Consider the following 22,133-nt stretch of genomic DNA (forward strand, 5'->3'; position numbering starts at 1 on the left):
GTAGATAACAAAGAGAACAAGGAATGAGCGCCGTACAGATAAATGCGTGCGAGAACAGCGGTTTGCACTGTGGGCATCGCAACTGCTACCACTGACTACTTCGGCTTACAATATTAAAGAGTATGAGATTAGTCTACTGCACAGTTTTGGCGGCTGCATGACCCAACATCCTCCCCCCGTTGGAAGCTTGACTTCCAACAGAGTTCTCAAGGGGAAGCAGACACAACTTGTTCACTGCCCACCTTATTACTCCAGACGCGGTCCTCAATTCTGCAACTCGAGCGACGCCGTCTCTGCCAGGAATCAACTGCATGACTTTCGCCAAAGGCCATCTCATTGGGGGTAGATTCTCGTCCTTAACAAGAACGACGTTGTCCACGGCTACGCCAGGCTTTGGGGTGCGCCACTTGGAGCGCTGCTGGAGCAACGTCAAGTACTCTTCCTTCCATAGCGACCAAAATATTTGCTGAAGAAAGGAGATGCGCTGCCAAGAGTCAAGCCGATTATAGTTTAGGCCCGTTATATCTGGCTCGTCAAACGACTAAGGCGGACCACCATTGAGAAAATGCGCCGGAGTGAGGACGTCCAGATCGGCAGGGTTCTCTGAAATGAGAACTAAAGGTCTGGAGTTAATAACTGCCGAGATGTGGCACACCAGCGTCCTCAGCTCGTCAAAGGTCAGAACCGCCGTACCCACAGCGCGGTAGAAATGATGCTTGGCCGTTTTCACCGCTGCTTCCCAAAGTCCACCGAAATGGGGCGACCGTGGAGGGATGAACCGCCAGTCAATCGTCTCCGAAAGGCAAAAATTCTGAAGGGAGCCTTGATGCTCGCTGCTGAGAAATAACCTTCGAAGTTCCAGAAGTTCATTTTTGGCGCCGACAAAGTTGGTTGCGTTGTCTGACCAAATTTGCTTGGGCTTCCGCCGGGTGTATATGAACCTCTTGAGTCCGCACAGAAACGCAACTGTCGAGAGATCTTTGATCAGCTCCAGGTGCACTGCCTTGGTTGCAAAGCATATAAATACGCAGACGTAGCATTTAACCGCGGGCTTGTTGCGAGTATCCGACTTGTGAAAGAAGTCTATACCAGCAACCTCAAAAGCGTGAGATCCTTCCAAGCGCTCCTTGGGAGATCCCCCATTATGTGCTCTATCAGCCGCGGCTTAATCCGAAAACATCTGATGAATCTGTTCACGGCCTTGGTAACCGTCTTCCTTCCCCCAATAGGCCAATATTGGGATCGAATTGCACCCAGAAGAGCTCGAGGTCCGGCATGAAGATTGCTTTCATGGTAATGCGAAATAATTGCCAGAGTCACCGGATGGGACCTTTAAAGGATTTTCGGGTGGCGGCCATCAAAGTCCAATGACGAATTCCGGAGGCGGCCGCCTACTCTAAGAAGTCCAAATTGATCCAGGAACGGCGAGAGCGAGGATATGGGACTAGACGAGGAAACTCTTCCCAGCGTTTTTAGGGACTGCATGTCCTCCCATAACTGCGCGCGCTGCACCAACCGCAGCATCATCTGAGTACCCTCTTGAATGTGTGCGACGGTGAGCCCAGGATTACGAATTCCATTACAAAATTTTTAAATGTATGCAAACACTCGTTGAAGTGAGGGGTAAGAATTTGCAAATTTGGAGTTATCAATTACATCCACGTACGGCGACATTACGATGAACACACTTCGACAAAGCTCAAGCACCAGTTTGTCAGGACAAACAGCTGTTGGCCAATCTCTTTCAGGCTCCATAAGATAGGCGGGTTCATGCGCCCAGAGTGACGATTCGCTAAGCTCAGAGGGCAGGGATCCTCTGTATAAGATGTCAGCCGGATTTAACGCTGTCGGATCCAGGAAAGTGCTACCGTCGAGTCGCACCAACAATAGTAGCCTCCTTTAAATACTTTCAAGTCAACTATATTCCTCATGATTTTAGCCAGAAGATCCGCACCACAAAGCTCCAACTTTGGTACTGTTATGGTCTTCAACGGAGCTATGCGCGACTTCGAACAAAGCAAATGGCTAAAACTTTGCTCCGCTTTAGAAACCACATAAACGCAGGCTCCATAGGCATCAATGCTTGCATCACAAAAACCATGCACCTCAAGGCCATGCTCTGAGCTAAACACGAACCGAGGGAAACTAACATGACTAATCATTTCAAACCTGCGACATATATCAAGCCATTTCGTGTTATGAGCTTCCTTGCGGAGCTGCTGCAAAAAGATTTTACACCTTGTGATTACCGGACCGACCAGGCCATAGGCATCAATGCTTGCATCACAAAAACCATGCACCTCAAGGCCAGGCTCTGACCTAAACACGAACCGAGGGAAACTAACATGACTAATCATTTCAAACCTGCGACATATATCAAGCCATTTCGTGTTATGAGCTTCCTTGCAGAGCTGCTGCAAAAAGATTTTACACCTTGTGATTACCGGACCGACCAGGCCGAGAGGATCGTAAAATTTAGCAATAGCAGACAAAACAGAGCGCCTGCAGGGTCTCAATGGTGACTGAAAGGCAGAGAACGAAAACAATAGCTGGTCGGAGGCGGGATCCCAAGCGAGACCTAAAGTTTTGGTGAAATCGCTACCATCTTCAAACTTCATGAATGACTCCTTGTCCTCGGCGGGCACACCCTCCAGCACAAGCGGAATGTTAGAGCACCATTTCCTTAGCTTGAGCTTCCTTTAGCATGAGCATCCTTTACCGTGCCTGAGCCGGAGATAAGATCATCCACGTAAAAATCGCGCCGAAGGATTTCTGATCCAATGGAAAACGATGCCTGCTCATCGATTGACAACTGCTGCATAGCCCTTACACATCGGTACATTTTACATATGTCTCCTGTAACGGAAACTGGATGTGAGCGAAATCGCATTAGGATGTGAAATAGCTTGGGCTGGATGACCGGGCCAGCCATTAACACATAGTTAAGCGAGTAACCAGTGGAAGTGGCAGCTGATCCGTCAAAGACAACGCGAAGCTTTGTGGTAGAGCTATCCTCCTTCATGACGCAGTGATGTGGTAAAAAATATCGGCACGAGCTGACCTCGGAGGAAGGCACAGGCGACATATGTCCCAGATCACGATATTCCTTCATGATCGCCGCATATTTAACCCTCAAGCCAGGGTGCTTTGTAAGCTTCCTTTCCAGCGACAAGAATCTCCGCAAAGCCTGAGGATAGGAATCTCCTAAAGAGTCCAAATGGAGTTTTAGCGGCAACCTTACCGAGTAATCGCCAGCTGGCAGTCGGGTGTAATTTTTAACAAAGTGGGCCTCGCAAGCTAGCTCCTCCTTAGTGGATTGAACTATTAGGCCGGGACAATTTTCTACCTCCCAAAACCGCTGCAGAAGTGAATCAAGTTCAACATCAATACTGTTTTCCTTGCTTGCTAAAGAAGGAACGCGTGAAGCTATTAAGGCGCTACCGTAAGGGCGCGCGCAGCCTCCAGACACAACCCAGCGGTTGCAGTGGCTAGCAGCACAAGGTCACTACCGAGATCCTGGGCAATTAGAGTAGAAGAAGTCGAAAGCGGGGCAGAAGGCTCAGTGTGGGAGCTTGAAGACACCAGAACATGTGGCTGCGAGGAAGGCGGACCATCTAGATGGAGCAGCGTATGATGCCTGAGCTGCATTGCCGTAGCTGATGACCTGCCTTTAGGCAATTTAGGCAAAGTGCTTTGCCTCGCGCAGACGATCTACTGGCGCTAAGTCTCTGAATTGCGGGCAATAATATATGGCATGCTCTAGCAACTAGCGTCGAACGATTTCTGCCCACCTGATCGCCTGGCGCATAGGTTGCCATGGCGCAATCCACGGCCTCCAAAGTCCTACATCGCTGCTCCAGGAATGCAGCCATCGATTCGCACGACGGAATAAGGTTGGCAAAGACCGGATCCTCCCAGCACTCCTCCCACTTAGCTTGGCTCGCCGCATCCAGCTTTTGCAGCAGCACTTGCACTATGATGCAGCCAGCGATTTGCTCAGTGGTGCCCAAACCCTTCAACGCACGAATGTGAGCGTTAAACTTGTCCGACAATTCCCGAAGCGATGCCACTGAACCATTCCGTACTACCTTTAAACCCAGAATCTCGGTGATGTGCGCCTGAAAAACGAGACGCCGATTATCAAACCTTTTTTGAAGCATTGGAGATCTCCAATGATCGGACAGTTTTCAGCGCTGAATCCCTAAAACATGACCGCAGATGTTGATGTTTCTCAATGTTGGAGAGGTCCGGATGGCTGTCGTGAACACGGAGTAAAAATCCGCCCAGTTTGCGTAGCCTCCGCCAAACGTTGGCAGCTGGACAGGCAACGGCATCGGCCTCGGCCGCGGCTCCGTTTGATGACCACTACACTGGTGGGGCACAACACCTTCCGCAAGCGTTGAGTGCGGCGCGAAATGCTCATTGCGTTTGGCTATTTCCGCGCGCACACTAGCCTGGAATTCTACTATAAATTCATCGAAACTCTCGCTCATCTCACTGCCAATTTCGTCGAAATCCAATTCCTCCAGTTCTGTATGCAGAACATTGAAGGCACTTTGTAGCTCATCAATCTGCTCCAGCCTCACCGTAAGAGTGGGTTCGTCGTATCCGCTTAGCGTCTCATTAGACAGCGACGTTTGTAGCCTCTGCAACCTGCTGAACAGCGCATTGGCTTTGCGCTTTAAAAAGGTCACCCGGTTTTTGTCACTTTCAGCGGGCATAGTAACAAATCGCTCTTCATTCGGTTCAGCGGGAAGATGAGCACAAAATAAATGCCGAAAATGCAAGCGGAGTCAATGCACGTAAAGATATATGTAGCAATGTATGTATGTATATATGTAATGTTAGCTCGCTTAAACACAGCCACTATCACCGGAATCACCACTCACTTGTCCAACCGATTGCGATTTAATATATTTATATTTATATATAAACGGGATAAGTGCATTAATTATTGCATGCAAATTAACACAATCCCGTCGGGATCACCAATGATTAGCTATTGAGCTTTTTCAATAGCTGTGGCGAATAATAAATAGCCGAAGAAAGTTTGCTTATTTTCCGATACTGTTTATTTTGCGAATTGTTTACGGCAGCTAGGGCCGACAAAGAGCGATATCGAATGCACAAGTTGAGTCTTTGCCGAAAAACGAAAAAATGCAGCGCCCAAGCTTAACGTAGGTAGATAACAAAGAGAACAAGGAATGAGCGACGTACAGATAAATGCGTGCGAGAACAGCGGTTTGCCTTATGGGTATCGCAACTGCTACCACTGGCTACTTCGGCTTACAATATTAAAGAGTATGATATTAGTTTACTGCACAGTTTTGGCGGCTGCATGACTCAACAAAGTATATTTCTTATAATCATATTTGCTTCATATAATTGGTTATTGTATAAACAATATTCCCACAAATTTTTTGAGCGATTGATCGGAAACTTTTCGAGCCACAGTTCCCGCAAATTGGAAAAATGTGGTTTCGAGAATAACGCATATGAAAAAAAAGAACTTCGAACAGGGAGCATAAATGAAAGCTTTTTCACTTCGGTAGATCATTATAACTGTTTATTTATTCACTTCTTTGCGAGCACAATAACACGCGTCCGTCTCTGCCGGTGATCTACTTCCTACTATTCATCGTAGGTCTGCCTGAGAGAACAATGGTCCCTTTCACTTCTTGGCTGGCGCTCTCTCGCACGGATTCCCACAGGACCAATAATGAGAAATTCAAGGCAGTAATGAATGATATAAATCGCTCACCCGTTAATCAGCTATTCCAGCACCCTCTAGCAAGACTTCATCTTCCTTAAATGCTTCAATCACAACCACATTTTAACTAGTAGCTTTTGAATTTTTTTTTTTGCTTGACACTTTCTTGTTTACCTCCACTCGATGGACTTCTGGTGAACTGATTTCCATGAAATGATTTTTTCCGTTGCTTGCTACGACAATTTTGCGCTGAATGATTTCCTTTCGGATACCTTAAACTTCGGCAATATATTCTTTAATAGTTTTACTAACGATTTATGAAAAAAATTTTTTGAACCACCTAGACTGGGTGCCCCCCTTAACAACTCCCATGCAAGTTTTGATTTTTTGTTTTTTTCTTTGTGCAGTGGACCGAATAAAAAAAAATTGACTTGTTGACTGTGTGAAAAAAATGCTGCGCACAAAATGCGCTGGTTTTAGCGGCCGAACAAGTGATGACCTATCTAAGGGCCCAATCCCAAAATACTGTTGTGTTGCTTGCCAAGGGTTTGCAAATGAGATGAAATCGTTTAAGCCCCAAACTGAAGGTGGCTTAAAAGCACTGATCAGCAGTTTTGGCGTATCTAGTTTTGTCGGGCTGATGATCTCCCCTCCGCGATAGATTCACTGTTTAATAGCCTTACGCTATTAAAAGAATAGTGGTAGGATGCCTATGGGAAACACCCCGCACCCACTGGCAGATGATCAACAGCACTGCACAACTAATCAGCTGTCAATCGCACCAAATCCTCAAATGTTGCTAAGATCAGCTAAAAAAGATCCGGATCAATCCGATCAATCCGTTGTAGAGAGAGTCCACCTTGGGATTGCTGGAGATTCCTATTTGTCCGCATTGGTTTCTCAACCAGTGATTCCACCTGTCCCAATTAGTTTACCACCACAAATAAATATTAAGTCCGGACTACCGGCACAAGTTGGCACTTCAGAAATACAACCTGCAGTGCCAAAATTTCCACTAAAGAATCAAATTTTCGTTTCTAGGCTTTCCCCTGATCAAACATCATCTAATGTATTGTCTTATATATAAGACAAAACAAAAGCCGAAAACATAAATGTGGGAAATTTTATCTTTTCTTACGCTAGGGACATTTAGTTTTTTAAGATAACTGTCCCTAATGAACTATTTTCGACCAAATGTTCTGGTGATTTTTGCAGGATAGTATGGTTGTAAAAGAGTTCGGAACTAAGATTAAAACAAGAGAGAACGCTATAGTCGAGTTCCCCGACTATCTGATACCCGTTACTCAGCTAGTGGAAGGGAGGAGAGTCTTAAACACAGTTTTTGGCGGTTTGTAGGCGTTATAGTGGGCGTGTCAGAAAGTTTTTTGGCAAATCGATAGAAATTTACAAGACCAATACGAAAATGAAAAAATATCAAAACATTTTTCAAAAGTGTGGGCGTAGCAGCTTTGGGCGGTTTGTGGGCGTTAGAGTGGGCGTGGCAAAAAGTGTTTTGGTAAATCGATAGAAAATAAGAAGACTAATACAAAAATGAAAAAATATCAAAACGTTTATCAAAAGTGTGGGCGTGGCAGTTTTGGGAGGTTTGTGGGCGTTAGAGTGGGCGTGGCAACATGAATCGACAAACTTGCGCTGCGTCTATGTCTCTGGAGTCTGTATGCTTAATCTGAACTTTCTAGCTTTTGTAGTTCCTGAGATCACAGCGTTCATACGGACGAACAGACGGACAGACGGACATGGTCATATCGACTCGGCTATTGATCCTGATCAAGAATATATATACTTTATATGGTCGGAAACGCTTTCTTCTGCCTGTTACATACTTTTCAACAAATCTAGTATATCCTTTTACTCTACGAGTAGAGGGTATAATTACAGCCTTACGCATATTAATACAATGTTACTGGAGTTGTCAAAAAGTACCTTCTCTGACGTAACAGTAGACTTAACCGCAATTATCACTCCCCGTCTTGAGAGACGATAGTGTCTTTATATTGTGTACATACCTGGGAAAACTTAAGAGTTAAGAGTCCGGCTTTAACCAACTCTCTGTAAACACAATGATATAGGATGCAAAGGAAAGGATATCGTGGTCTGGCCACGTGAGGGGGGTTTAATTTCACGGACCCCTTTTTCATATTTATACCCGTTACATCGAACAGACCTGTGAGGAGTTGAAACTTCGCACAAAGGCGGATGGTGATCGCATGAAGAGGGCCTGCCGTTGCCAGTTACGCAACAAGGCAATGCGTAGTAACGGCAGTGCGAAATCTGGAGAAAGAGAGTTTGGAGACTCTGGAAGTGGAGAAAGAGAGTGTGGAGAGTCTGGATTTATAGAAAAGAGAGTTTGGAGAGTCAGCATGTTTAAAGGCGAATAGCGGGACAAGTCGAACTTTGGACCGGGCCAACAGTAAAATCGTGGACTTCGGATCCGGAGACTGGAGACCAAAGGGATGAACCGTTAGAGGAGGCCTATTTAAGCAGGACGAACGCTAGAAGCGGGACAGTCGAGGAGAACAAGTGTACAAGTCAACAACGTTAAAACGAAGTCAGCAGAGGAGCTACAGCCGTGGTAGTCAACAAGGAGCAAGATCGCTACGTCAAGACGTTCGGGACGAATTGAGACACAGGTAGCTGAGGTCCAGTACGACGAAGCACGAGTAGCCCAGAAGCATCCAACAGGCGAAGCCAACCTAAGGAGGGCACAGATAAAGCAGCAGGGATTGTGGTGTAGACCCGGTGAACTCTGTAGGAGACCGCAAACTTGAACCAGACGATCGCCTAGGTGTGTCCGTGCGATCCCAACAGACGTGATACCGGCGCCACCAGTCCGAACCAGACGTGGGGTTGACGCGTTGCTGTTCCACAGGCGTTTGCCTTGGGAATCACAGCCGTTAGCTGACGTGAGTCTGCGTAAGATAACCACTCTCATCCCAAATGACGAGCGCCGAACAGCGAAGGTCCGTGCCACTCAGGACGACAAGAGCGGCGAGACAGCGGAACGAGGCCGGTGGACAATCCATCCAGCACTACGGCCGGATAATCAGATTTCATTGTAAGTCCAATCACAAATATAGACCCAAGAACGAAAACTGCAAGTGTTATTACTGGTAACCGGGTGATCACGTTATTCTATAAATTTGGTGGGACGAACGCACAAAACTCTACTGAGCTAGCCGCACGTATTCCGTAGCGAGCAGACCAAGCAAATCAGTTCATTACAGACCACAGGCGAGTCCGAAACGGTCGCCATACTGAAGGCGTAAGAGAAAGAGTACGAAAGGAGACAGGCCGTGGAGGTTAAAGACACCGGCGTTTAAGGCCAGGTGAGGAGCTTCGACTTTACCAGCATGATGGAAGCCAGCGGAAGCAGATCCGAAAGGTAGGAGTTTGGAAATGAACCTCTCCTCTCGCGGAAAGGCAGCCGCGAGAGGAGGGAGAGCCGGGGGGCCAGCCGTGATCGTCGGGATACCACAGCGACTGCCCCGCAGGATTACGAAAAGGTGGCAAAACAGGTGCGAGAACGGAGCTTCAGCTGAAGGGCATGCCCTTAAAGTGGTTCATCGCCAACAATAGCTTCTGGAGGACGTGGGCAGAATTCATTCAGAGCTTCCAGGAATTCTTTCTGCCCAGAGGCTTCATGACAAAACTGGCGGACCAGTTTGGCGCAGAAAGAGACGCTAGAAAGAATAAGGGAAAACAGCAGTCCAGCCCTAGGTGTGCTTGCTCGCACGTACGAGTACAGGCACCTGGATGCCCTGATGGCTCTGGCCGACGAGTTTGAAGAGCAGAACACCCAAAGGGAACGGCTTGAGCTGGAGCGGACTCACAGGGCCCGCCACCAGTGTGATTTCCTAAGAGGGGAACAAAGCGTGGTGTGCAAATGGTGCCAATAGGACACCACGGGACCAACGCCGGCCGCCGGACTGCCAGGCTAAAAAAACAGGTCGACAAGAGGAGAAACGAGGAACCTGCCTATGCGAGGAAACACCGAAGCGGAGGACCGCCAGAAACACCATCTTTTCAAAAACTACAGAAGGAAGGGGAAGATGTAAGATGTCTTAAAACTCCCCACAAATCCGCAGGAGAGCGGTCAAGCAACAGCAAAGACGGCTGCAATGAAGGAGGAGTCAAGGGCAGCCTGGTCAAACGGGATATAATGGACTTTGGACGCCGGTATACTAACGGTACTGCGATGCTCCTTTTACTCAAGGCGGCGAGTGGTAAACGCGCACCCGTCAGGAAGTTATCGGTCAGTGAGAACGAAGGGCTCTATTTCGACTTAACGGACGACATACCTTGCGGCCCCCCACCATAACATCCTAGATCTCCTTCGAGCCGGCAGGGGGTCCTCTTGGGAGGTGGACGCAGGACGACGAGGGAGCGACGCTGCTCATCAGACGGGGAGGACTGTAGGAGTCCATTGTCAAAGTGGTCTGACATTAAAGCTATTCTAATTGGAAACTCTGTCTTCTCTTTGGTCGGGCAACTACACAAATCATAAATTTGGTGGGATGAACAAACAAATTCTCTGAGCTAGCCGTTGCAATTCGTAGGGAGCAGAAACAAGAAAAGCTGTTCGTTAAGCAGACTTTTCGGTTGCTGATCATGGGTGCCGTTAAAAACTTAGGTGGTATTGATTAAGCGGTTGTATTGGCAGAACTTGTAAAAACAGGAGACAAGTGTGAAGGCTAGAGGAAAAACAGGCACCCCAAAATATCGCGTCTGAATTGCGTAATTACGGAGATCCCTTTGTAGAGGGAGAAAAGATAACAGCTCTCTACCACAATCTCTGTTTAAAGCTTCAGCTGACTCCACTAAGAGTTCTCTCACAAAATTCCTATAAAGTTCATTGACATCCATTTGGTTTTGTGTCGGCTGTTTGCTTTAAACCGTAGATCCATACTAACTAAGAAGTTAGTAATGATCGCTTTGGGTAAATTCTATTATAGGCAAAACATAACACTATGTATTGCTAATACTCATAACTCATAGTTAGATCTACTTATTTTTTTAAGCGTGGGTCCCACGCCCACACCTCCCGCCAACAGACCGATTCGCCAGAAGAAACAGTACACCAAACAGTAAAGAAACGAAACCAAAAAATATATAAATTAAGTAGAATCTTATTATATGCTACAAAATCTAGTAATGATCGATTTAAAACGGCAGAGTCATAATTACAAATAATAGGATAAAGCCTATAATAGTCGGAATATAATAATCTGTGGGGGTCACAAATATACAGCTTGAAATATAATGATTTAAATAAGGGGTACGTAATTTCTAGTGAATCTTGAAACAGAGAAGTTAAGCCGACCAACCAAGTAATATCCACTAAGTCCAAATGGCAAACATTTCCTTACACTGGAGGCATACCTTACAATAGTACAAGCGAATGTATTATTACTGTTCGCTAGGAAGTTAATATTTGCGATTTCTAGACTAAGAATTGGCTGATAATTCGTTTTGTTACACGTGAAGTCAATAAACGGAAAGTTGAACAGGGAAAATTCTTCTTCTTCCTTATTGGAAAAGCCGATCTTACCCATTTTTCTACAGCGCACTGCTCCAACATTTGAAGCCGGATTTCCACAATACAGTTTGCATCGGCGCTATACCAGATAAGTTCCAGGTCGACTGTCTCCATTTAATTTGCGTGTTTGCCGGCTCCGTTTCGTTTTTCCGCCAAAAGAGCTCCAAATCATCAGCACAAACCGGCAACCATCGTTTAAATACATAGTATATACATACACTCAAGCTGCTATCCCAGCAGCCCATACATATATACACACATAAGTGTATACATAAATTCGTACACATCCATACACACCAATATCAATATCACCCACATATCTAAATATTCGCACACATCCATATAGACTAATATATATGGACTGTAAAGTGTTTGATGACGGACGCGTCGCGTTGGCGCTCCCGGAAAAACTCCCAAATTTCCGCGTTGAGCCAGCGTGGACGCGCCAATGGGTGACGGCCTGCACTAGCGTCGCGGCCCCGGGCACTTACCCGCGGGAGACTGTTCTCCAGAGGTCCATGGACTGCCAGCCGGCCCCGAATTTTCAAGCCCATGAGACAGGTCAGGGTGAGAATATTTTTCGAAGCTTTCTCTTCCGGTTTCTCTCTTTCGTCCGCTTTTCTTTGTGTGCAACAAGAGATTCACTGTCACACCAGCTGATCTCACACTCAGCTGCTTAACCAGTGTTGCCAAACGGCTAAGGCTACCGGTCTGGCAGCGCTACACCGGAAAACGGGGCTCTGGCGACCGAGCAGGAGCGGTATAACTCCCACCGAAAAAAAACCCAAAGCGTCTGGCCCGTAGTGGGCGGCTACGTGGTCTGCGTCTGCGCCATAGTGGGCGGCAGAAATCCAACCCTGGCAGAAGGGATAAAACTGCAACATAAACCTGGCAGTAGGTATAAAATGCTTCCAAGTGAGGAATGTCGGTAACAAACAGCACTACTCCAGGTGGAAACCACTAAGTTGGAAATCCACCCGTAAATTCCACGTTCTGAACCAACCTGGCGAGGTGAAAGCAGGAAAATATTCACACTGGTGGGTCAGTCCTGGCCGTGATGTGAGATGTACAAGACACGCCAAAGCGGGTAAGGACCCTAAGCAGCCCCTGCGGCTCGAGCCGCACAACACCTCCAAAGAGGACGAAGACGGATGGGCAAATCCGCTGCGCCGATAAGCTGTCGGAAATTGGACTGGTCCTGGACCAGCTCATAAGCCTGAACAACGTCAAGCAGATGAAAGCGATGTTCGCTAGGATGAAGGCCCTCCAAGACAGGCCCAAGAAGGCCACCCTTGGATTTGGAGGTCGAACAGTGCCACGCCCTCCCACGGTGTCCCAAGTGTGGGGATTGACATGACCGTCGCACAGCAGTTTGTAGAAGAGACTGGCGCCAATTAGTATCTCTATGCGTTGAGTACGATGAATATCAGGGTCCGCGATTATGATTTTGGGGTATATTTCAGCTGCAAATGCCAATGATAATATTGGAGGCAACAACAGCAGTATTGTCGGTCGAGCATTTAGACGTTCGAGATCACATCAAAATATTTACTGACAAACAAACTAAGTCAAACCTAGAATCGCCAAATCCGGTAACACAAGCGGCTGACTTTGTCTTCTTAAGTTGCAGCTAATTAGCAAATTGTTATGTTATAAGGTGCCGTTGATATGCAGAGTCGAGAAGAGCACGGCACTAGTATGGTGGCACTGGCTAGAAGCACAACATCTTTTCCAAAATCCTGTGTAAGAAGCGGAGCAGACGTTGACAATGCAGAAGGTTCTACAGCACGAGTTTTCCCTGTGCTGTGATTTCATCTGTGATCTTTCTTGTGGTGAAGGCAAGGCCAAATTTCCAAGATGAAGCAGGGTGTGGTCCGTAGATACGCGGGCACGGCAATTGCCGGAGTTTCTAAGTCTCAGTTGATGACCACTCTTTAGGCAATTTATACAAATAGTCTTCCTTTTTGCTTCTTGAAATCGACTTGCTCTGTTCAGGTTCTTAAACAGTAATAAACACCGGTATAGAGGCTGAGAGTTGTGCCAAGAACGGCGGACCTACGCAAATGTTCTATTACTTCCTACCTGATTGCCTGGCGCATTCTCCAGGACCGTGCGTCGCTGCTCCATGAACGATTCCTACGTTGGAATTGGAATTCTTGAAGACTGGGCCCTCCAAATGCTCCTTCCAGTTCGCCTGACTCGGCGGATCCAGCTTTTGAAAAAGTACTTGGGCGATGATGACTCCAGCGACTTGTTGTGTTGAGCCCATTCCTTTTAGAGACTGAATATGAGCGTTAAATTTTTCAGACAATTCACAAAGCATTGAAACTGAACCACTCTGCGCTGCCCCTAGCCCCAGAATCTCCCAGAAACCAAACAACGATTAGCAAATCTGTTTTGTAATAAATCCAATGCTATAGCATAGTTGTTATCCGATATATAACGTCAGCGAATGGTTTTAGTGCAGTATTCCACAGACAAGATCGTGGATGCTGTTGCTTCTCTATATTTGTGAAGTCCGGATGATTATCTATGATTGCAGTAAACATTGAAGAAAAGCTAGCCAATTAGCATAGCCTTTTTGGAGCTCAAGAGGTGCAGAGTCTGTGCAAGTGTCAGCCAATTCTCATGGTCTGAGTGCACGCACATTAGCGATGCATGCATACAAACCTTCCACTCATAAGAATATATATATTGTAACATCTACATTTATTAAAACGCCAATCACCCAACCTAATGACTATAATACGTTGAGTAAAAGAACATAGAACAGAACATAGAAAAACAACTTCTATAACAACTGATTAAAAATAATTTCTGCTTTAGGACTAGAGAGACATATCGTCTACTTGGCCAAAGAACGCCAGGGTGTTTTCGTTTAGGCCTTCTTCTGGTCGTCGGGTTAGCCACGGAGGCTGCCAGGTGGTTTATCTGATGTATGCCGCTCGTTGTTTCGGGGGAAAAGGTCATTTTCTAGGGCGTTGTTTCTGATGTACCAACACGCATTTGCAATCATGCGCGCGGTTTTGAACTCTTTGCACTTTTATGACATTAGAGTCTTCCTAAGCTTAGCACGACATGTAGCTGCTATTGCCGTTTGTCCAAGATCAAACTCACGTACTGCACCTGGGATGATTGTGGAATGGTGACGTCGTGAAGCTTCAGATTGCCAAAAGCATGCCCAGTATATTAAGGCATGGCAGATTTGAAATGAACGGAGTATATTACACGGACCCAAGGCACTTCCCCGAGGAACGCAAGCACGAACACTTCTGATGCTTTCCTTCTCGACCATAAAGCTTCAATTAAGGATGTAAGATTTCATGAGGAGAAATTCATCATTCGGAAGTAATGATTTCCAATATATAAACATAAAAGAAAACAGTAGAAGAGCGGTGCTTGTTTTCAAAGACAAGTTCTGGACAACAAGATGTGCTTGTTCAGGGTCCCTTAATGGTGCCTAAAAACTAAACTGGTGGGCGGAAATAACATCCTGCACGCTTTTTACGCAAATGGCTGAAAGCGTTTCTCTAGCTCGTCCACAAAAGCTAAAGAGAACTCTCAGTCGGACCTGCGCCGTGTTTTGTCGACTTTCTGTATTTTGCAAACCTATATTCCGCGTAGATTTCCGTGTATATTGTAGAGGTTGTAGCCGTACGGTTTGTTGTGCTCAGCGTTGCGGAGCATGTGCATGCGAGTGCTCTTCCGAAAGTGGTTGATTTTCACAGAGACGATGGTGAAAATTCCAATCACGACCGACTATGATCCCAGGTCGATGGAGAGTTTTCGAAGTCGTCAGCAAAGTATTGGAAATTTGTTGGACAATAGATAGGTACAATGGCTCGATAGATAGATAGACCCAAGCTCGATTTTTTTTTTTTTTTTTTCCTTCTTTCTCTTATTTATTGAATCTTCCCTTTTACTTAAGAGACTAACAATAAGTTTTCAAATCTTATTCTAAGCTAGCTAATTATCATTTCATGAGATGATTTGTGCTATGTGGCCTAACAAATTTAACGCTGGGCTGGTTGATGGTTGCGGTGCAGTCGACTTTGGCTGCATACTCGAAGAAGTTTCCTTGCAAGGGGATTTGGATGTGAGCCTAGTTTTTCCTTGTATTTAACTTTTCTCTCTGTTATTGTCTCAATGACAAGTTTTATTTTTAGGTCTTTGTGTATATTCTCGTTCCGAAGATACCATGGAGCTCCGGTTATGATTCTCAGAATCCTAGACTGTGCTCGCTGAATGATGTCGATGTTGCTTCTCGATGCATTGCCCCATAGCTCGGAGCCATAGGTCCATATGGGTTTAAGAACGGAGTTATACAAAAGGACTTTGTACTCCAGGCTCAGGGGAGACCGAACGTTTATAAGCCAGTGATCCTTTGCTTTTAGTCTCAGGTGCGTCGTCTTGGCCTCTATGTGTTTCCGCCAGGTGAGCCGCTTGTCCAGATGAATACCTAAGTATGTTACGTCATCGGCTTGTGGGATGCGCGTGTGGTTCATAACCAAGGGCGGGCAGCTTTGTTTGTTAAGGGTAAACGTAACTTGTTTGCATTTTTGTTCGTTTACTCGTATGCGCCAATTTGCAAGCCAATTCTCTACACATGTTAAATAGCGTGCTAGTTGCATCGTAGCTTTTACTGGGCATCTGGATCGACTCAGTATTGCAGTGTCATCAGCGAATGTGGATATTGTTAGCTGGTAGTCTGTTGGGATGTCCGCTGTGTATAGGGTGTATAGAATTGGACCTAATACACTTCCTTGGGGCACTCCAGCTTCTATAGTACAATCGCTTGAAGTGCTTGAACTACATCTAACCGCGAACACTCTTTTGTATAAGTAAGACTTTAGAAGCTTATGTAAGTTTTGAGGCAGCAGTTTGGTTATTTTAAACATAAGTCCATCCAACCATACTCTATCGAATGCTTGTGCAACGTCTAAGAATAAAGCTGTACAATATTCACTATGCTCAAAAGCAGTGCGAATTTCCGTTGTGATGCGGTTAACCTGCTCAACAGTTCCATGTTTTGCCCGAAAACCAAATTGGTGCGATGGGAGTGTGTCGTGTGTTTTCAGGTGGGGACTGATTCGTAGCAGCAGTACTTTTTCAAATAACTTGGAGAGACAAGTAAGTAGGCTTATTGGCCTGTATGATGATGGCTGTGTTTTGTCTTTCCCAGGCTTAGGGATCATAACTATAACTGATTTCTTCCACTTTTGAGGAAAGTATCCAATTTTGGTAATAGCGTTGAAGAGTAGGCAGATTTGTAGAACTGCACACATTGGAAGCTCGATGATCATTTTCGGTGTTATTAAATCGAAGCCAGGCGATTTTCCAGTCTTCAGTTGGTCTCTAATGACTTTCGTTATTTCGCTTGGCCGAAATTCTATGGGATCTTGTGGTGCTAATTCAGATGCAGTTAAGGGTGGGAGAGTAAATGAGTTAGTGGCTGGATTGGGTTGAAATACCTTTTTGAGATGATCAGCGAAGACTCTTGCTCTGTCCATGTCACTACGAGACCAGTTTCCGGTAGAGTTACGGAGGGGTACGACAGTTTCTGCTGGTGCCTGCAGATTCCTGTGGGCTTTCCACAATGAGTTTTTTGTGCTGGTGGGCGTGAGGTTCTCGATGTAACGCAGTTGTGCGTCCGCTTCTTTTTTCTTAAGCGCTTTAGCAAGTCTGCGAGAAGCTGCTTTTAGTCTACTCTTTGCGCCAGGTGATCTGTGCTCCTGCCAATCCCTTCGAAGTCGTCGTTTTTCAAGCACAAGGAGTTCGGTATCTCGACTTGTCATGTTGAACTTTTTACTGCATCCGTTGGTATCTTGTGGAGTTGACGCTTTTGCTGCTACGACTAGTGTTGATTCTAGGCTACCAGCAAACTGATCGATGTCTTGCTCGGTTTCCAATGAGCTAGAGAAGTCGGTATGTGAACAAACATATTTTTTGTACCTCTCCCAGTTGGTCCTGTTGCTTGTGAGTCTATACGGCCGCTCGATGTGTTGCAGTTGGTACAAAAGATTAAAGAGCACCGGGCAGTGATCAGATGAAAGTTCTGAAAATGCCTCAGCTGTAATCATTGATTGGGATATCCTTTTGGTGATGGCAAAGTCAATCAAGTCTGGAAGCTTTTTAGGATCTGCTGGCCAGTATGTAGGCGTACCCGGAGAAGCATAATTAAGCTTGTTTTGCGGTTTAATAATTGCGTTGTATAGCTGTTTTCATACATATAGCATACTTTAAAACTGGTCACATTGAAAACAGGTTTTAAATAAAATTGCACATTGTGTTTCCGATCGGCAGGATGAGTTGCTAGATGGATATCATACCCATATAGCTTGAAGTACAAGCTAAAACAAAAGTGTGTTTCACTAACCAACAAGATGTCAATATTATCACTTAGCACAAAGAGCTCCAACTCAAGGTCTTTGTTGGCATGTCTGTCGGCTTTCCACATAACAATTTTAAGCAGTACCTGAAGCATTCTGTGGCAACCGTTTTGAGACAAGTCCTATTATAGACATCCATACGATGGAATAGCTCGTCAATCTGAGCAGCTATGACCGACAGTTTTTTGTTGGATTGCAAAAACATTTGCTCTTGACGGTGCCATTGCTGTTCATTGAACAACTGCTGCGAGGTGCATTTGGATGACTGGTGCTGGTGATATGGCTGCTGTTTTTGTTCAAATCTTTGTTGTCGTTCTAATGGCTGCTTCCTATTGTTGCTGCACAGCGGGAAAACTGTTGAGTCCAACGAGAATGACACTTTTGCCTCGTCACAGCTTTCATTACCGTATGTATGGTTACCGCCACAGTTAAAAATGTTCACTGAATGAACAGGCCTCCAAACACATTCGACGCAGTTCGGAGGCTTTTGGCAAAGATTGTAAGGGAATTTAACTTGAACCCGTTGACGAAAAAGTGTTTTATTATCGTGGACTTCCTTGTTATTACCTGCCGGTTTCAATTCAACAAAGACTAGGCTAACCAACTTGGTTTTGTCAAAGCGGCTTCTAGGCCTGTTGACTAATCAAACCTTTTGGCCAGCCAAGGTACGACTTTCCATTATGTTTTCACCCGGAACGATAGATACCACGGATGACAACGCGATGGGATCTTTCTAAATTAAGGGAGACAGATTTTGTTATTGCTCTGTATGCATCTGAATCAGCAGCCAGAATGTAGACCTTTCATGGAGTAGCTTGACGAAAATGTTGTCTGTGGATTTAATGAGGGCGTTCTCATTCTCGCAGTGATCAATTGGAGGTTATTTGTGTGAGGTTAATTGTTTGCTAGAGATTGTTGCCAGCTTTAGGTATTAACAACTTTGTTAGTGCTGTGGTTTTTGGCAATTACTTTGTTGATTAAGTTGCCAAAGCTAGCATGTCTTGACCTTGTCGAGCTATTAGCTGACTGTTTGAGAAACCTCTGTCTGATAGTTCCGGTTAGCTGGAAAAATTGAGTTTCTCACAGTGCCCTCACAGTCCAGAGCGCTAGACATATGATGGTCCAGATGAAGCAGTAGAAGTAGATGATGAAGAAAGAAGGAATACCAACAGCCGAGCGCATAGTTGTTGCTTAGCATTTGCATTTTTTCGTGGTTGCTTTTTAATTTTGTGATGACTTCTAGTTTTAGGGTTATAAAATATTTTCTGATATAATTTTGAGTTCAGGTATTGATTTGTAATTGCCTATTTGGTGTGGTTACTATGTATCGACTTAAACAGAGCATAAGCTTGAGTTTTCTAGTTTTTGTATGCTATTTTGCGCAGTTTTTAAATGGTTATGAAACAATGGCTTTGATTCGGACGATTGTCATGCCTTCGAACAGGTACGAAACAGGTATAAAAATAATAAATATTCTATTGTAAAAACTTAACTTGCAATTCTACTTCTAAAATAGAATATTTGTTGTCCCAAGTCTAAGAAGACATAGTATAGAGGTTTATAACTTTACAATTTTAGATTAAGGAGAGCCGCTTCTAGCTACAGCGAAGACGACTGGAGCGCGAGAGTGAGTCAATGGCAGGGAGATCAAAGGGGAAACGCGGCATGTTCCGGAGGACGACGAAGGAATGACGAGTGATGGATAAAGTTCGTTAATAGATTTCTTGCTGTATAGAATTTGCAACGGACAAACAAGATAACAAAAATGTTTAAAAACTTTTTTTAAATTATACAAGCTGCCTAAATGGCATTTGGGTAAAGAAAAGAAAATTGCATTTGAAAAAAGGCTTGTTTTTTTTTATTTTTTATAACGGGTGTTTTTTTTAGAGGTATAGAACTTTAAGTTGGCATTACTGTTCAAGATGGCGACCGATTTAACAGCTGTCAAGTGATTTATTCTCAGTTTGGTTTGGCAATTCGTCATGCGTGCTTACAAAATCCAACTCGTGCAAGAATTGAAACCAAACGATCATCAAGCAAGGCGTAGATTCGTCGAATGGGCCCAAAACGAGATTGCTGTTGTTCCCGATTTTTCATAAGCCTCCAAGATCTTGTGATTTAACACCGCTAGACTACTTTTTGTGGGGCTATGTAAAGTCATTGGTCTATGCGGATAAGCCACAAACGCTAAACCATTTGGAAGACAACATTCGCCGTGTTATTGCCGATATACGGCCAAATGTTGGAAAAAGTCATTGCAAATTGGACGTCCAGATTGGACTACATCCGAGCCAGCCGTGGCGGTCATATGCCAGAAATCATATTTAAAATGTAATGCCACAAGATTATCTTTCATGTCAATAAAATTCATGTCAATCGAATAATCCATCGTTGTTTTATTGCAATTTAAAGTTCTATACCTCTAAAAAAAACACCCTATATTTCTATTTGGCCGATCAGAGGTCCTTCACAGTTCTCAACAGCTTCGCTTAAAGAAACTATAATCGATATCAAATATACGTGTTACGCACTTCAACGAAGCTAGCAGTGATTGCCGGTAGTTAAGATTATCAATATGCCTACCTAATGAGACGCTGGTACATAATTTTCTATGAATTTAGTATATTCTTTTACTCTACTAATAAAATGAACATTCAACCTTTGACAATCACGCTATTTATACCTGTTGAAAAATATGTAACAGGCAAAAGGAAGCGTTTCCGACCATTCCATTAATAGCCGAGTCGATCTGGCCGTTTCCGTCTCTCCGTCGAGATCTCAGGAACTACAATAGCTAGAAAGTTACAGACTCCAGAGACATAGGCGCAGCGCAAGTTTGTCGATTCATGTTGCCACGCCCACTCTAACGCCCAAAAACCTCCCAAAACTGCCACACCCACACTTTTGAAAAATGCTTTGATATTTTTTAATTTTTGAATTATTCTTCTTATTCGACTATAGCGTTCTCTTTTGTTTTAAATTAAATTATATTTACCAAACGATATAAAAATATCGCTCTTAATGATTTTTCATAAATAAGTCCACTTACATTTTTATTATCATAAGCATCTCCAACATGTATGCTTTGTAACATGTATATATCGCGGGCGTGGTAATAATTTGAAAAAAGAAACTTGCACTGCTTCGGCGTCTTTATATTCTGATTACTGGTTTGTTATCCTGATCAAAAACAAGAAACGAATTTAGCGAAACGTGTTACATTAAAAAAATGATTACAAAAATCTTTGGAAAATATTATACTGAAACAGGAAATAAATTTATGGAAAGAACTTTTCAACATACCAATATTCCAGGCGAGCACATTCTTTAAGTACGTTTTATTGAAGTTATTGAGTTACATTTGAGTGCATTTTAAGTTGAGTAAAAACACTAAAATAATTTTTAAGTTTCACATATTTTTGTCACAGGGCTAATTCTAAAATGTTAGTTGAATATTTGTTATTCGACAATTAAAAAGCAACCAAAATTTGTCACATTTACCCCAATATTTTGTAAGATTTTAAGGATGAGGTCCTTTTACATTTTTAATAACGGTTTATATCTTATTTATTTCAAAAATTATGAAATAGTTTACTTTTAATTTTGTATTGTTATAATTTAACAGTATATGCACGTATTTGACAACAATATTATTAAAACCTTATTATATTGTTTGTATACGGTCAAATCAACACCATCCAATTGGCATTTCAGGGTTTGGCTTGAAACGTTCTCGATTATAAAAATACAAAGAAACATATAGAATAAACACATGCCCATTTCGATATTTTAAAACAATGAACTCATGAATTATAAAAGATTTTTCCTTTTATATTGAGAATGTGGTTTTTAATACCCTTCTTAATAGGGTGACATATGTTTTGTATGTGTAAATAATATGTGCATACAATACTTCGCAATCCCGACTGTTTCGTAAAGTTCCAATTCAAAGCATTTAATTTGTGATAAGTTTAATTTTTGTAAATTAAATAAGGAATTTCGGCTCTAATCCACATTTTACATCTTAAAGTCATATATGAATTCCAAATTTCCTAGGCCGACTTTTTAAATGATTTCGAAAGAAAAATAAAAGCATCACGGCTCTAAATCCGCCAAAACGAAAAAAATGTTGCTAAAAACTTATATTTATATCTTATACCCTGAAGTTTATTTAAGCGTCATCAGATTCTAATTTATATTTTAATAAATTATAATGATTTATTTAATAGACCCACCAGAGAATTTAAAATTTTTTTTCAGTTTTTGAAATGTATATATGAGCTATTAAAATAAATACGATAAATGGGCGTGGCTAAAAGGTTTTGCGTATCCATAGAAATGTGAGGGTACTTCTGGAATGACGAGTGAGAGTTTCATGACAGTGCTTTTCCTCTTTCTGTTCTAAAGCTCCTGTCTTTTTTTAATAAATTTACTTAGATTTATTTTCTTTTCAACTTTAGTATACATATGATGTTGA

At 43.7% G+C, this 22,133-nt stretch overlaps 1 long non-coding RNA gene across 2 annotated transcripts in view; it reads right to left on the reverse strand.

Moving 5' to 3' along the window:
* Positions 1-21,515, reverse strand: part of LOC120457608 — a 28,110-nt gene extending 6,595 nt beyond the window's left edge. For both annotated transcript variants that reach the window (XR_005617050.1, XR_005617051.1), the window contains exons 1-2: positions 20,960-21,515; positions 20,706-20,836 (exon numbers count right to left, since the gene is read on the reverse strand). This is a non-coding gene — a long non-coding RNA (uncharacterized LOC120457608). The remainder of the gene's footprint in view (positions 1-20,705; positions 20,837-20,959) is intronic.
* Positions 21,516-22,133: the final 618 nt, after the last annotated feature.

This window comes from Drosophila santomea, unplaced genomic scaffold (assembly GCF_016746245.2).
Source record: "Drosophila santomea strain STO CAGO 1482 unplaced genomic scaffold, Prin_Dsan_1.1 Segkk63_quiver_pilon_ctg1_scaf, whole genome shotgun sequence".
Classification (NCBI taxonomy): domain Eukaryota; kingdom Metazoa; phylum Arthropoda; class Insecta; order Diptera; family Drosophilidae; genus Drosophila; species Drosophila santomea.